The sequence below is a fragment of the Bufo gargarizans genome, chromosome 6, assembly GCF_014858855.1.
Source record: "Bufo gargarizans isolate SCDJY-AF-19 chromosome 6, ASM1485885v1, whole genome shotgun sequence".
Classification (NCBI taxonomy): Eukaryota; Metazoa; Chordata; class Amphibia; order Anura; family Bufonidae; genus Bufo; species Bufo gargarizans.
Genome location: NC_058085.1, coordinates 252,920,489 through 252,934,908, shown reverse-complemented (window position 1 = coordinate 252,934,908; position 14,420 = coordinate 252,920,489). Strand labels below are relative to the sequence as shown.

At 43.0% G+C, this 14,420-nt stretch overlaps 1 protein-coding gene across 3 annotated transcripts in view; it reads left to right on the top strand.

Moving 5' to 3' along the window:
* Window positions 1–48: 48 nt before the first annotated feature.
* Window positions 49–14,420, top strand: part of LOC122940052 (gastrula zinc finger protein XlCGF26.1-like) — a 33,112-nt gene continuing 18,740 nt past the window's right edge. For 2 of the 3 annotated variants that reach the window (XM_044296368.1, XM_044296366.1), the window contains exon 1: window positions 49–166. The gene's annotated coding sequence lies outside the window, so the exon portion shown is untranslated. Of the gene's footprint in view, window positions 167–11,531; window positions 11,672–14,420 lie in introns of all 3 variants that reach the window. The other variant, XM_044296367.1, reaches the window with a different exon arrangement.

Below are 14,420 nucleotides of genomic sequence, written 5' to 3'. Positions count from 1 at the left end.
TGCATGGCGGGAGTTGTAGTCCCTCTGTGCATCCTAATAATAGGATTGGAGAAGCCTCGTAGACGGACTGAAATATGTGGGATATCTGCCGAGCTATGCGTGGAAAGGGATAAGGGTCTGGAAATGCAGCTGTTAGTGCAGGGACGCAGTGCCAGTCCTGAAGAAGGTTCGGTATTCCTCTCTTATTTCGTCTAGCTAAACAGTGACAGCCGGTTATCCTCCGTTATATGAGCCAAGTTACCCGTAGAGCTGCGGTCACCAGATTTTTGTGGCCCATATGTGACCGGTTTTATTAACCCTTAGGATACCAAAGGATTTTTCGTTTTTCTTCCCTATCTTCCTTGAGCCATAACTTTTTTCTTTTTCTGTTCACATATCCTTAATAAGGGCTTGTTTTTTGCGGGACAAGTTGTACTTTCTAATGCCACCATTTAGGGTACACGCACACGTTCAGGATTCACGCGCGGAGAATCCGCACTGAAATCCGCAGGTGTTCGCAGGCAAATCTGTGCCGTCAATCCGCATCAATTTGTACAGATTTTCCTAAGTGAATGAAGAAAATCCGGTCAGGAAAAATAAAATAAATTGACATGCTGCGGATTTTAAAATCCGCATCGCAGGTCAAAATCCGTGTGGAAAAAATCTGCATCGTGTGCATTGAGAATTTCAAATTCTCATAGAATACAATGTACATGACCTACGGTGCTGATTTTCAGCACGCAAATCCGCACACAATCCTGATCGTGTACATTTAGCCTTAATGTGGCATACAACGTAGTGGGAAGTGGGGGAAAAAACTCAAAATGGGATGGAATTGGAAACAAAAATGCAATTCCTTCACAGTTTTACGGGTTTTGTCCCTACAGTGTTCCCTTTGCTGCCAAACTGACATGTGTCCTTCCTTCTCTGGGTCAGTATGATTACAATGATACCACATATGTATAGGTTTGTGAAGGTTCTCATTTATCCAGGTCATGGTATATCTGTAAAGAATAAATCAAGGCAACTGGACGTACTGTGGATTTCTTGAAAACGTTTCACTCGTTCTTCCAATGAGCTTTCTCAATTCTGAGTGATTGTACAAAAATTGTTGTATCAGTAGTTTTCACGGGCTTCTAGACTTCAATGGGCGTTTAGTCCACAGCATGGACCAAATTAGCGCATATTTCTGTTGTTTTCCCACTGACCTACAGTCAGTCACTGATGAAACTAGTAATCACACCAATCATACACTATTGGGAAAATGAAAAAAGGAAAAACTAGGAGTTAATGTATCACCAATTTTTTTTTTCTGCCAGTTAAAACCAGATAGCAACAAATTACCTTTTTTCTAATATGCTTTTATCTTCTGACTGCAGAATTTTTTATTCTGTTTCCTGAACATTATTATGGGGGCGGCCATCTTGCCTGATCTGTTTTTAACAGCATTTAGAGATATGCTTTACAGCAGCCACCATGTGCAGTAGACACAAGGAGGGGACCTCATTGACTTCTATGGGAGAGTTTTCAAGGAATGTTCTGTTAGGAGGGAGTAGAGAAGCTGTGATATCAATTATTGTAAATGGTGGATCCTGTGTTTATCTGCATATAGGTGATATCTGTCATTGTAGTCCTGCTTCTAATTATAAGTGAGTGGCTGCAGTAAAGTGATCTGTACAAACAAAGAAGTGGTGCCTATTATTAGGCTTGGTAGTTGAAAACCACACAAGTTTTTTTTCTTTTTTAGGTTAGATATTGACATGGAAAATGAAAAATATTGTCATGGAAATATCTTTAAGAACATGTTTACCTAAGGAAATGATTTAAAGGGAACCTGTCACTGGGATTTTGTGTATAGAGCTGAGGACATGGGTTGCTAGATGGCCGCTAGCACATCCGCAATACCCAGTCCCCATAGCTCTGTGTGTCTTTATTGTGTAAAAAAAAAACTGATTTGATACATATGCAAATTAACCTGAGATGAGTCCTGTCCAGGAGATGAGTCAGGGACAGGACTCATCTCACGTTAATTTGCACATGTATCAAATAGTTTTTTTTTTTTTTACACAATAAAAGCACACAGAGCTATGGGGACTGGATATTGCAGATGTGCTAGCGGCCATCTAGCAACCCATGTCCTCAGCTCTATGCACAAAATCCTGGTGACAGGTTCCCTTTAAACAATAATTCATTTTCGGATGACACATCCCCTTTAAAGAGAACCTTTAATCTGTTTAACCCTAGTCTAATTAGTGTCTTACCTTATAGGGTGGCCCCCACTGATGTCATCGCACTTTCTTTTTTTTTTTCCATTCTCCCTGGTTATGAGTGGTGCGCTCTGATTGGATGCTCACCGCCAGGGAGAAGAGAACCGCTCCAGTCTCCTCCTAGTATAACCAAGTCAGCTAATTCGAATATAAGGCGCCGAAATCAACAGGGAACAACTGCAGACGAAAAAAAAAATATGTGCGATGACATCGATAGGGGCCGCCCTATAAGGTAAAACCCTAATTAGACTAGGGCTAAACAGAGGAAAGGTCCTCTTTAAGATAAAAAGCCTATTTTATAATTCAGCAATGCTGGAGGGTGTTACATGTAGTGCTCAAAGTTTTTAAGATCCTTACTTTATACATAAACACTCAACTGACTTTTTTTTTGTCTGGCATCACTTTTTGTCTGACAACACTATTTTTTGTCTTTTCTATTGCAGCACTGTTGACTGAGTGTTGTTGAAGTGTTCATTATGACTGCTAGACGAAGGTTTGCACCATTTGTGCAATTGACAGACTTTGAAAAGGGCAGAATAGTGGGACTGGATGGTCCATCATTTAATTTAGAAATAGTTGGACAAAAAGTTTCTGCAGTGCATCGGTGGTGTCAACACTGGTCAAAGGTGGGATACACGTATACTTGTCAAGATGTATCTGAAAGGACAGCCGCGGCATCACAAACTGGTTCTGCAGTAGCCTCTGTAGTGAAGCAGGACTGCATTCACACACTCCACTAGCTCATTTGCTAGTGACCTATCATCATCACCAGGAACACCTGCAGTTTCCGTGATGAAAGGAGGTTCTGCCGTGGTACTAATGATGGCCACGTTATAGTTTGCAGGAGGACTGGAGAGAGCCTGTTGCCACCATGCGGAGACACACAAGACCAACACCAGGTGTAATGGTGTGGGGCGCCATTAGCTACCATGGCCGATCCCATCTGGTATTTCCCTTACGCCCATGACAGCACCCTTGAGAGACCGCCTCCATCCAGGACAGGAAACGGGAACTTTCGTGGAGAGCTCTTAAGGAGGAGCATGGCCCCAAGACCACCAGTTCCTGTTTCCTGTCCTAGACATAGGATGGTCTCGTGGAGAGCAGAATATTTAGGCTGCAGGGCCCCTGAGTTTGATCTGGAGAGGGGTTACCTGACCCGGCGTAAGTCTCCTCTAGGAGCCGCTCGTGGAAAAGTCTGGCGCTCTCTTCTGGGGTCCGGGTTATGCCGTGCTGCTGCTACTGGCTGGGCTGCGGTCAGAAGCAGCTCAGCCAGCCTACTAAGAACCCGGATCTTTTTCTGGACTACACTCTATCCTACAGTGCCATGGAGGATGAGAGTGCCCAGCACGCTAAACAGCAGGAGGGTCATTAGAACAGACCGGTACTCCTGGTGGGGTAAGGGGGATCATTCCCCATCCTTTTTTTCTTTAGTCATGCTAAACGTCCTTTCCCTTTGTCTTGATTTTTATAAAAGAGGGGCCTAGAAAGGCGGTCTCAAAAACCAGAGGGAAGGAATGTGCCGTCTGTAAAAAGAAGCTTGCACCCTCTTGGACAAAATTGTTATGTCAACATTGTGTTGAGAAAGTAGTGGAAGAAGAGTCCCCATCCCTACTTCAGAATATTAGGGATATGGTGAAGTCAAAAGTTTCTGATTCCTTGAAAATTTTCAAAAAGAGCCTCCCTTCCGTAGTCTCGGGCAGACCAGGCATGGCTAATAAAATATCTGATTCAGATTCATCAGAAGAAAGTGAACCAGGGGAGATCCTAGATAGCTCAGACTTGTCGCAGGACGAAGAGTCCACTGGCAGGCCACTTTTTCCCCCGGATGATATGGAAGCTTTATTAAAAGCAATCCGTGCTACCATGAAGGTAGGTGAATCCAGAGACCTGAAATCCGTTCAGGATATCATCTTTGGCCACCTAGGTCAGAGAAAATTCAAAGTTTTTCCCGTGAATGAGAATATAAAATTTTTGATACAAAAGGAATGGAAAAAAACCTGATTATAAAAAATGTTGTCCCTAAAAATGTGAAAAGGAAGTATAGTTTTGATGAGGCGGACTCAGTTAATTGGGACAGGCCTCCTAAGTTGGATGCACCTGTTGCGAAATTTTTAAAAAAATCAGCCTGAGGCCCCATGCAAACGGCCGTTGTTCACGGCCGCGTGCGGGCCGTGGAACCGCGGCCTGGATCCCTCCTGAGAGCAGGAGCGCACGGCGTCACTGGTTGCTATGACGCCGTGCGCTCCCTGCTGCCGGCACAGTACAGTAATACACTGGTATAGATCATACCAGTGTATTACTGTATTGCGGCGGCAGCAGGGAGCGCACGGCGTCATAGCAACCAGTGACGCCGTGCGCTCCTGCTCTCAGGAGGGATCCAGGCCGCGGTTACACGGCCCGCACACGGCCGTGAACAACGGTCGTGTGCATGGGGCCTTACCGTTCGAGGGCACACTTAAAGACCCAATGGATAGGTGAGCGGAGGTTTACCTCAAAAAGGTCTGGGAGACCTCAGCTCAAGCCTTTAAGCCAAATATTGCCACCACATCCACTGCTAGGTCTTTAAAGTTATGGCTACAGGAATTAGAATCTCACATTCAAAATAAAACTCTGAGAGATCAATTATTAACCGCCTTTCCCACTATACTTAAAGCGGTAGATTTCATTTCTGACACCTCAGCTGATGCGTTGAAATTGAACGCTAAGTCAGCTGCACTCTCTAATTCAGCCAGGGAAGCTATTTGGCTCAAAGGGTGGTTGGGAGACACTGGATCAAAAAATAAACTTTGTGCAATTCCTTGTCAGGGCGATTATCTTTTTGGTTCCGTTTTAGACGACCTTTAAGATAAGGCTTCAGACAATAAAAAAGGATTCCCTGTCTCCAGACCCCCCAGGAAACAGTGGTTTTTTCGTAAGAACAAAAAGGATTTTTATAAAGGACAGAGAAAAGACTTCAGAGCAGACAATAAGAATAGGAAAGGCAAGGGTTTCTTGTTCGGTTCCCAATCTTCTTCAGCTTCTAAACCCACTCAGCAATGACGGTTTCTCTCCTGTGGGAGCAGACTTACTCACTTCCATCATGCTTGGGAGAAAATCTCCTCAAGCCCCTGGATTTTAAGCATCATAAGGGAAGGGTTTTGCCTAGAGTTTGTCTCTCGCCCACTGGACAGATTCAAAATCACATATTTCCTAGGAAATTCGGAAAAAAATCTAGCTTTACAACAGGAGATTGCATCTTTGCTACGAAAAAATGCTCTGGTCCCAGTGCCATAGTCAAAGAAAGGCAGGGGCTTCTACTCTTCCCTTTTTCTGGTTCCCAAACCAGATGGAACATTCAGAACCATCATAAACTTCTAAATCTAAATCAGTTTCTCTCTTACAAAAAGTTCAGAATGGAGTCAATCCAGTCAGTTTTGAAACATCTTTTCGGGGGCTGTTTTATGGCTACAATAGACATAAGAGATGCATACTACCACATCCCTATTCATGCAGACTGTCAAAAATTTCTCAGAGTCGCAGTTTCAATAGAAGGTCACATTCATCACCTACAATATACGGCCCTTCCTTTCGGAATTTCTCAGGCTCCCAGGCTATTCACGAAAGTCATGGCAGAGGTCATGGCTCATATAAGAGAAAGAGACATTCTGGTAATTCCTTATCTAGACGATCTCTTGGTGTTAGCGGAGTCAAAGAACCTTCTCGAGTTGTATGTCAAAGAAGTGGTGTAGATCCTAGAAGAACTCGGCTGGCAAATAAACTGGGGGAAATCACATCTAATACCCTCCCAAGAACGTGTCTTTCTAGGAATGATCCTGAACTTGCAGAATTTACTCTGTATCCTTCCCCAAGACAAGATTCAGAAATTAACACAGGGAGTTCAGTCTCTGATATCTACAAAAAAAACTACTATCAGGCAAGCAATGGCGGTGTTGGGCAGAATGACTTCTACTATACCAGCGGTCAGTTGGAGCAAATCCTGAAGGAATGGCAGGGTGCCCTCCGCCCACTAAATACACCTCTCACACTCGCCCCCCAGGTGATTCAATCTTTTCGCTGGTGGCTGAATCCTGTGAATCTGTCCCAGGGGCTCCCTTGGAACCAACAGAATTTTGTAAACCTTACCACCGACGCAAGTCCTTTCGGCTGGGGGCCTGTTGCCAGGGGTACCTGCGGCAAGGCGTTTGGAAGGAAGAAGAGAGTCTAGACTCTCAAAACATGAGAGAGCTGAGAGCGGTTCTTCTCGCCTTAAAATAATTTCTTCCTCTACTTCAGGGAAAGGCTATAAAAGTTTTTTCGGACAATGCCACAGTTGTCTCCTATCTGAACAGACAAGGAGGAACCAAATCAGAAAATCTTATGCAGTTGGCCACAGACATTTTTTCCCTTATAATTCCTTGTGTTCCGTCCCTTATGGCAGTACATCTAAAGGGTACGGAAAACAAGGTAGCAGATTTCTTGAGCAGAAACACACTAGACCAAGGGGAATGGTGTCTAAATCAAATGGTCATCAAATAACTTAACTCTGGGGTCATCCACATCTGGACTTATTTGCTACCAGGGAAAACAGAAAATGTATTTTCTTTTCCCTCAGCGCGAGAGATTCACCAACGGGGAAAGATGCCTTCTCCCTCCATTGGCCGAACCAGCTCCTCTACGCCTTTCCTCACTAAGACTATTTCCAAGGTTCCTCCAAAAGTTAAGGCAAGAACGAACAAGAGTGATCCTAATTGCTCCATTTTGGCCCCGAATAACCTGGTTCACCTGGTTAAGGAAACTATCCCTGGCAGACCCTTGGATTCTCCCGGAGAGGCAAGATCTTCTGTCTCAAGGACCTGTCATCCATCCGAGCGTGAGGCAGTTACATCTAACGGCATGGCTCTTGAGGGGGAAATCCTAGAAAGTAGAGGCCTCTCCAAGAAAGTAGTTTCCACCTTGCTATCCTGCAGAATTTGGAACACCTTCCAGAAGTTTGCCAAGGATCCGGTGAATCCTTTAAACCCTCCGCCTATGTGTAAGATCTTAGATTTCCTGCAAGCCGGTCATGAAAAGAATCTGAGGCCAAGTACTCTCAAGGTACAGGTATCCGCTCTAAGTGCCTTTTTTGATTCCCCCATCGCTAACCACCCCTGGGTTAGTAGATTTTTCAAAGCCATCAGCAGACTTAGACCAATACTTGGCCCTTCAGTTCCCCCCTGGGACCTCAACTTAGTCCTCACTAGCCTCATGGAGCCTCCTTTTGAACCATTACAAGAATTGCCCATAAGACTCTTGTCCTTCAAAACTGCCTTCCTCGTGGCAATCACCTCAGCCAGGAGGGTCGGTGAAATTTCAGCCTTTTCTATTTCTCCACCTTATACGAACATCTTAGATGACAGGGTGCTCATTAAGCCAGACCCTTCCTTTCTACCGAAAGTGGTTTCTATGTTCCATAGAACACAGGACATTATCCTTCCTTCCCTGTGCCAAAATCCGAGCAATGAAAAGGAGAAGAAGCTCCATTGCTTGGATGTAAAAAGATGCCTATCCCATTATCTGGACGTTACTAGTCAATGGAGGAAAACCTCTAAGCTTTTCATTCAATTTAGTGGAAAAAATAAGGGTCTCGCAGCCTCTACTAAATCTCTTTCCAGATGGATTATGAGCGCCATTACTTTGGCCTATTCTTCAGCCGGAAAGACTCCCCCGAAGGGTTTTGGTGCTCATTCCACTAAATCAGTTTCCACCTCTTGGGCAGAAAGCCCTTAGAACAGATTTGTAGAGCAGCCACATGGCAGTCACCCTGTACCTTCTTTCGTCACTACAGACTAGACCTAGGCTCTAGAGAACAACTAGCTTTCAGTAGAAAAGTCCTGCAGGCGGTAGTCCCCCCCCCCCCCCCCCCTAAAAAAGAATTTCTATTCTAGTCGTCTCTCAAGGGTGCTGTCATGGGCGTAAGGGAAATTTAAGATTACACTCACCAGTAATCACTTTTCCATGAGCCCATGACAGCACCCGGGATTTATTCCCACCCTGTATGGATATAATATTTATTTTTCCCCCCCAAAAAAGGAAATATATATACAGTACAGACCAAAAGTTTGGACACACCTTCTCATTCAAAGAGTTTTCTTTATTTTCATGACTATAAAAATTGTAGATTCACACTGAAGGCATCAAAACTATGAATTAACACATGTGGAATTACAAACCGGATTCCGAAAAAGTTGGGACACTAAACAAATTGTGAATAAAAACTGAATGCAATGATGTGGAGATGGCAAATATCAATATTTTATTTGTAATAGAACGTGGATGACAGATCAAACGTTTAATCCGAGTAAATGTATCATTTTAAAGAAAAAATACGTTGATTCAAATTTTCACGGTGTCAACAAATCCCAAAAAAGTTGGGACAAGTAGCAATAAGAGGCTGGAAAAAGTAAATTTGAGCATAACGAAGAGCTGGAAGACCAATTAACACTAATTAGGTCAATTGGCAACATGATTGGGTATAAAAAGAGCTTCTCAGAGTGGCAGTGTCTCTCAGAAGCCAAGATGGGTAGAGGATCACCAATTCCCACAATGTTGCGCAGAAAGATAGTGGAGCAATATCAGAAAGGTGTTACCCAGCGAAAAATTGCAAAGACTGTGCATCTATCATCATCAACTGTGCATAACATCATCCGAAGATTCAGAGAATCTGGAACAATCTCTGTGCGTAAGGGTTTAGGCCGTAAAACCATACTGGATGCCCGTGATCTCCGGGCCCTTAAACGACACTGCACCACAAACAGGAATGCTACTGTAAAGGAAATCACAGACTGGGCTCAGGAATACTTCCAAAAACCATTGTCAGTGAACACAATCCACCGTGCCATCCGCCGTTGCCAGCTGAAACTCTACAGTGCAAAGAAGAAGCCGTTTCTAAGCAAGATCCACAAGCTCAGGCCTTTTCACTGGGCCAGGGATCATTTAAAATGGAGTGTGGCAAAATGGAAGACTGTTCTGTGGTCAGACGAGTCACGATTCGAAGTTCTTTTTGGAAATCTGGGACACCATGTCATCCGGACCAAAGAGGACAAGGACAACCCAAGTTGTTATCAACACTCAGTTCAGAAGCCTGCATCTCTGATGGTATGGGGTTGCATGAGTGCGTGTGGCATGGGCAGCTTGCATGTCTGGAAAGGCACCATCAATGCAGAAAAATATATTCAGGTTCTAGAACAACATATGCTCCCATCCAGACGTCATCTCTTTCAGGGAAGACCCTGCATTTTTGAACAAGATAATGCCAGACCAAATCCTGCATCAATCACAACATCATGGCTGCGTAGGAGAAGGATCCGGGTACTGAAATTGCCAGTCTGCAGTCCAGATCTTTCACCTATAGAGAACATTTGGCGCATCATAAAGAGGAAGGTGCAACAAAGAAGGCCCAAGACGATTGAACAGTTAGAGGCCTGTATTAGACAAGAATGGGAGAGCATTCCTATTTCTGAACTTGAGAAACTGGTCTCCTCGGTCCCCAGACGTCTGTTGAGTGTTGTAAGAAGAAGGGGAGATGCCACACAGTGGTGAAAATGGCCTTGTCCCAACTTTTTGGGGATTTGTTGACACCATGAAATTCTGATTCAACATATTTTTCCCTTAAAATGGTACCTTTTCTCAGTTTAAACTTTTGTTCCGTGATTTATGTTCTATTCTGAATAAAATATTAGAAGTTGGCACCTCCACATCATTGCATTCAGTTTTTATTAACGATTTGTAGTGTCCCAACTTTTTTGGAATCTGGTTTGTATATACATAACAAAAAAGTGTGAATCAACTGAAAATATGGCATATTCTAGGTTCTTCAAAGTAGCCACCTTTTGCTTTGATTACTGCTTTGCACACTCTTGGCATTCTCTTGATGAGCTTCAAGAGGTAGTCACCTGAAATGGTCTTCCAACAGTCTTGAAGGAGTTCCCAGAGATGCTTAGCACTTGTTAGCCCTTTTGCCTTCACTCTACGGTCCAGCTCACCCCAAACCATCTCGATTGGGTTCAGGTCCGGTGACTGTGGAGGCCAGGTCATCTGGCGCAGCACCCCATCACTCTCCTTCATGGTCAAATAGCCCTTACACAGCCTGGAGGTGTGTTTGGGGTCATTGTCCTGTTGAAAATTAAATGATGGTCCAACTAAACGCAAACCAGAGGGAATAGCATGCCGCTGCAAGATGCTGTGGTAGCCATGCTGGTTCAGTATGCCTTTAATTTTGAATAAATCCCCAACAGTGTCACCAGCCAAGCACCCCCACACCATCACACCTCCTCCTCCATGCTTCACGGTGGGAACCAGGCATGTAGAGTCCATCCGTTCACCTTTTCTGCGTCGCACAAAGACACAGTGGTTGGAACCAAAGATCTCAAATTTGGACTCATCAGACCAAAGCACAGATTTCCACTGGTCTAATATCCATTCCTTGTGTTCTTTAGCCCAAACAAGTCTCTTCTGCTTGTTGCCTGTCCTTTAGCAGTGGTTTCCTAGCAGATATTCTACCATAAAGGCCTGATTCACACAGTCTCCTCTTAACAGTTGTTTTAGAGATGTGTCTGCTGCTAGAACTCTGTGTGGCATTGACCTGGTCTCTAATCTGAGCTGCTGTTAACCTGCGATTTCTGAGGCTGGTGACTCGGATGAACTTATCCTCCGCAGCAGAGGTGACTCTTGGTCTTCCTTTCCTGGGGCGGTCCACATGTGAGCCAGTTTCTTTGTAGTGCTTGATGGTTTTTGTGACTGCACTTGGGGACACTTTCAAAGTTTTCCCAATTTTTCGGACTGACTGACTTTTTATTTCTTAAAGTAATGATGGCCACTCGTTTTTCTTTACTTAGCTGCTTTTCTTCTTGCCATAATACAAATTCTAACAGTCTATTCAGTAGAACTATAAGCTGTGTATCCACCTGACTTCTCCACAACGCAACTGATGGTCCCAACCCCATTTTCAGCAGTAATCAAAGCAAAAGGTGGCTACTTTGAAGAACCTAGAATATGACATATTTTCAGTTGTTTCACACTTTTTTGTTATGTATATAATTCCACATGTGTTAATTCATAGTTTTGATGCCTTCGGTGTGAATCTACAATTTTCATAGTCATGAAAATAAAGAAAACTCTTTGAATGAGAAGGTGTGTCCAAACTTTTGGTCTGTACTGTGTGTATATATATATATATATATATATATATATACATATACATGTATGTTTATATTTGTATATATAGATATATATATGTCTAAAAAATAATTCTGTAAGAGTGTGTTCTAGGACAAGTTCTCGCAATTAACTAGTGGTCTTGGGGCCATGCTCCTCCTTAAGAGCTCTCCACGAAAGTTCCTGTTTCCTGTCCTGGATGGAGGCGGTCTCTCAAGGGTGCTGTCCATGGGCTCATTGAAAAGTGATTACCGGTGAGTTTAATCTTACATTTCTGGAAGGAACACTGACCAGCCTTTGGTTTGTCCAGTACATCATGGAACCAATCCTACACCCTTTTCTTAGGATATCTGGTGTTCCTACATGATAACACCTTCCCACACACTGCCCACGCTACACAACATGCTCTTCATGATATCCATCAGCTCCCCTGACCAGCTTGATCGCCAGATGTCTCTCTCATCGTTAATGTCTGGGACTGGATGGAGCGAAAAATCTCCCTTGCACAGTAACCAACAGCTACCTTGGCTGAGCTACGGGTCCAAGCTTGAAGAGCTTGGTATGATCTAGCATAAGAGAATCTCTAGCATCTGTATGATCCTTTCCATGCGTGGCAGCCTTTATCGCAAAAAGGGGAGATGCCACCTAGTATTAATATGACCCTGCCTCAACATATACTCTGCTGCAGAACCCAAAATAAAAGGTGCCCCACCTTGTTTGTGTGATCATTGACCGAGCATCTCTAGCAGTTTATACTTTGTCAGTCTCAACTCAATCACATTAAGCTTTCCAGGTGTTCTTTCATTTTTCTCTAGTGTATAAGTATAAGTGCAATAATAATCCTGCTCATTCATCGGGCAATTCACATCTTTTGACAGTTTAAAAAAATCATCCTTTGCAGGCGGCAAATTGTGGTCTAATCTAATCTGCTGCCAGCAAACAGTGATTCAGTATAGGGAAGAGGTATGACAATCACTCCTCCCTATACTGAGGAGGAGATCTCTGCATGTAATAGCAGCGTAACTCCAAACAAAAAGGCTGCTGCCAGCCAAGGTGTGCACCGCACGGCCTCAAAATCACAAACTCCTATAAATGCAGACAAGTGTGGATGAACAATACCCCCTAAAACCAGTATATATATCCATACATGAGCAGTTAGAGTGAAATAGACGGCTCTACCACTTGGGTAAATGTTAGAGGTGCGGGCTGCTTGAACTGACTCACCCAGTCAGGGGCATGTAATCATAGAAAGAAAGAAATTAAGCAGGCACACTCTATTTGGGTTCAATTAAATATTTATTTATATTAGTAATATGATGTTAGGTTATTTTATGTTTGGGTATATATGGTTATGAGGGTACTGTGTGAGTAATACCACTCGAGGTGACAATATAAAATGATGTAAATAAAAATGAAAAATAAAAATAAAATACTAATAAAATGCTCTGTGGTGAGTATCTTGGAGACAAAGTCACAGTATATAATGGTCTGGAATAAAAAATAATGCAATAAAAACTGCTGCAATAAAAAGACAGCTATAGTAAAAAAGTTTAGAGTAGACAATAAGGTCTTTAAAGTGCTGTTTTTGTCACAGTGACTGCTGTTTAGAGGACAGGGATATTCAAGTAGTTGGTGAGGATGTCCTGAGTGCAGTATTAATCCTTTATAGAGATTGTTGATGCACTATGTTGCCGCTTAATCCACGGTAAGTGCTGCGCTTGTATCAATGTTTTTATAGTATAAGCATGTATGTATCTTTGTTATACACGCTGTGGAAGGAAGCGGAGCTCTGTGCCTGGGTGCGGCGTCCCGCACTGTCTCTGGCTACAGAGATCACTTACCCTTCCTGGCGCTGGCACTGTTCTCTTCTCCTTCAGGTCGCAACTTCCTTGGAGGCTCTCTGTTCAGTAGCGTCCCTCGTGTTGCCTTGGATGCTGGGGGCGTGGCTCGCGCGTCTTGGTGAATGACGTCAGCGGCCCGTAGTAGCGGTCCTGGTCAGCGCTTGAATTTCTCTGCTGTTCGTACTCTAGTCCAGAGTAGCAATTAGTGTGATGATCCCCGGCTGCTTAAACGCGTTTCGGGACTTAGTCCCTTCATCAGTAAGTGGAGGATCATAGTCCATGTTGTAATATTTATAGGGCAGCAGTGATTAGCTTCTTTATTGGCTAATTCATTTAATAGGGTTCCTTGTGTACATTAATTACTTTCATGCCCATCTTTATCTGTTTATTTAGTTAAGATTAAAATGGTGTGAGGGATATTGGTTTTTATAGTTACTTATATAGGCACATATATATATATATATATATATATATAGATATATGTATCTAACGGTGAAAGATAAAATAAAGACATAATTGAGGGTGATTGATATCAATTGCTCTTTCAATGTGATAGTTCCTCTATTTGTTAAGTGAAACAGAAATGGTTTGTATTGCAGGGCCAGTCCTATATATATGGAGCTCCCTAATCTATCATATTGATGACATAATTTGTGATCTTGATGCTTCTATGCTTTGGATACATATATTGTTGGTCCATTAAATAGGGGATCCTGCATATTTTTTTGTGTTATCAGTCCATTGAGTAGAGGATCCTACATGTTTTTGTATTATGGTTTATCATCCCAAATACAGCGGAACAGAAGGTCCAGTAAAGTGCAGAGTTCAATTTAATATTGAGGGATAGTATTGAGGGATAATGTTGAGGGCTGGTATGCGTGATTGGAATTTATTGGTTCTTTTATCTCAGATGGTCTTGGGATATCCAATTGTTTGTATTTGTGGAGTATATTAATATTAATATCAATAAAGGTGGAGTTCTATGGAAATATAATTGGGGGCATTCATTGCATCTCTGGTCCGTAATATGCTAGACCCAGAGATTGCTTGGATTGTCCCCCTTTATATTTCAAGGGTAGAAAGGTGTGAATTCCAAAGTGTGGTATCATGTACTCCTGATAGTTAAATTGGGCCTTCTAGGATTTAGTTCCCTTTGTGTTTT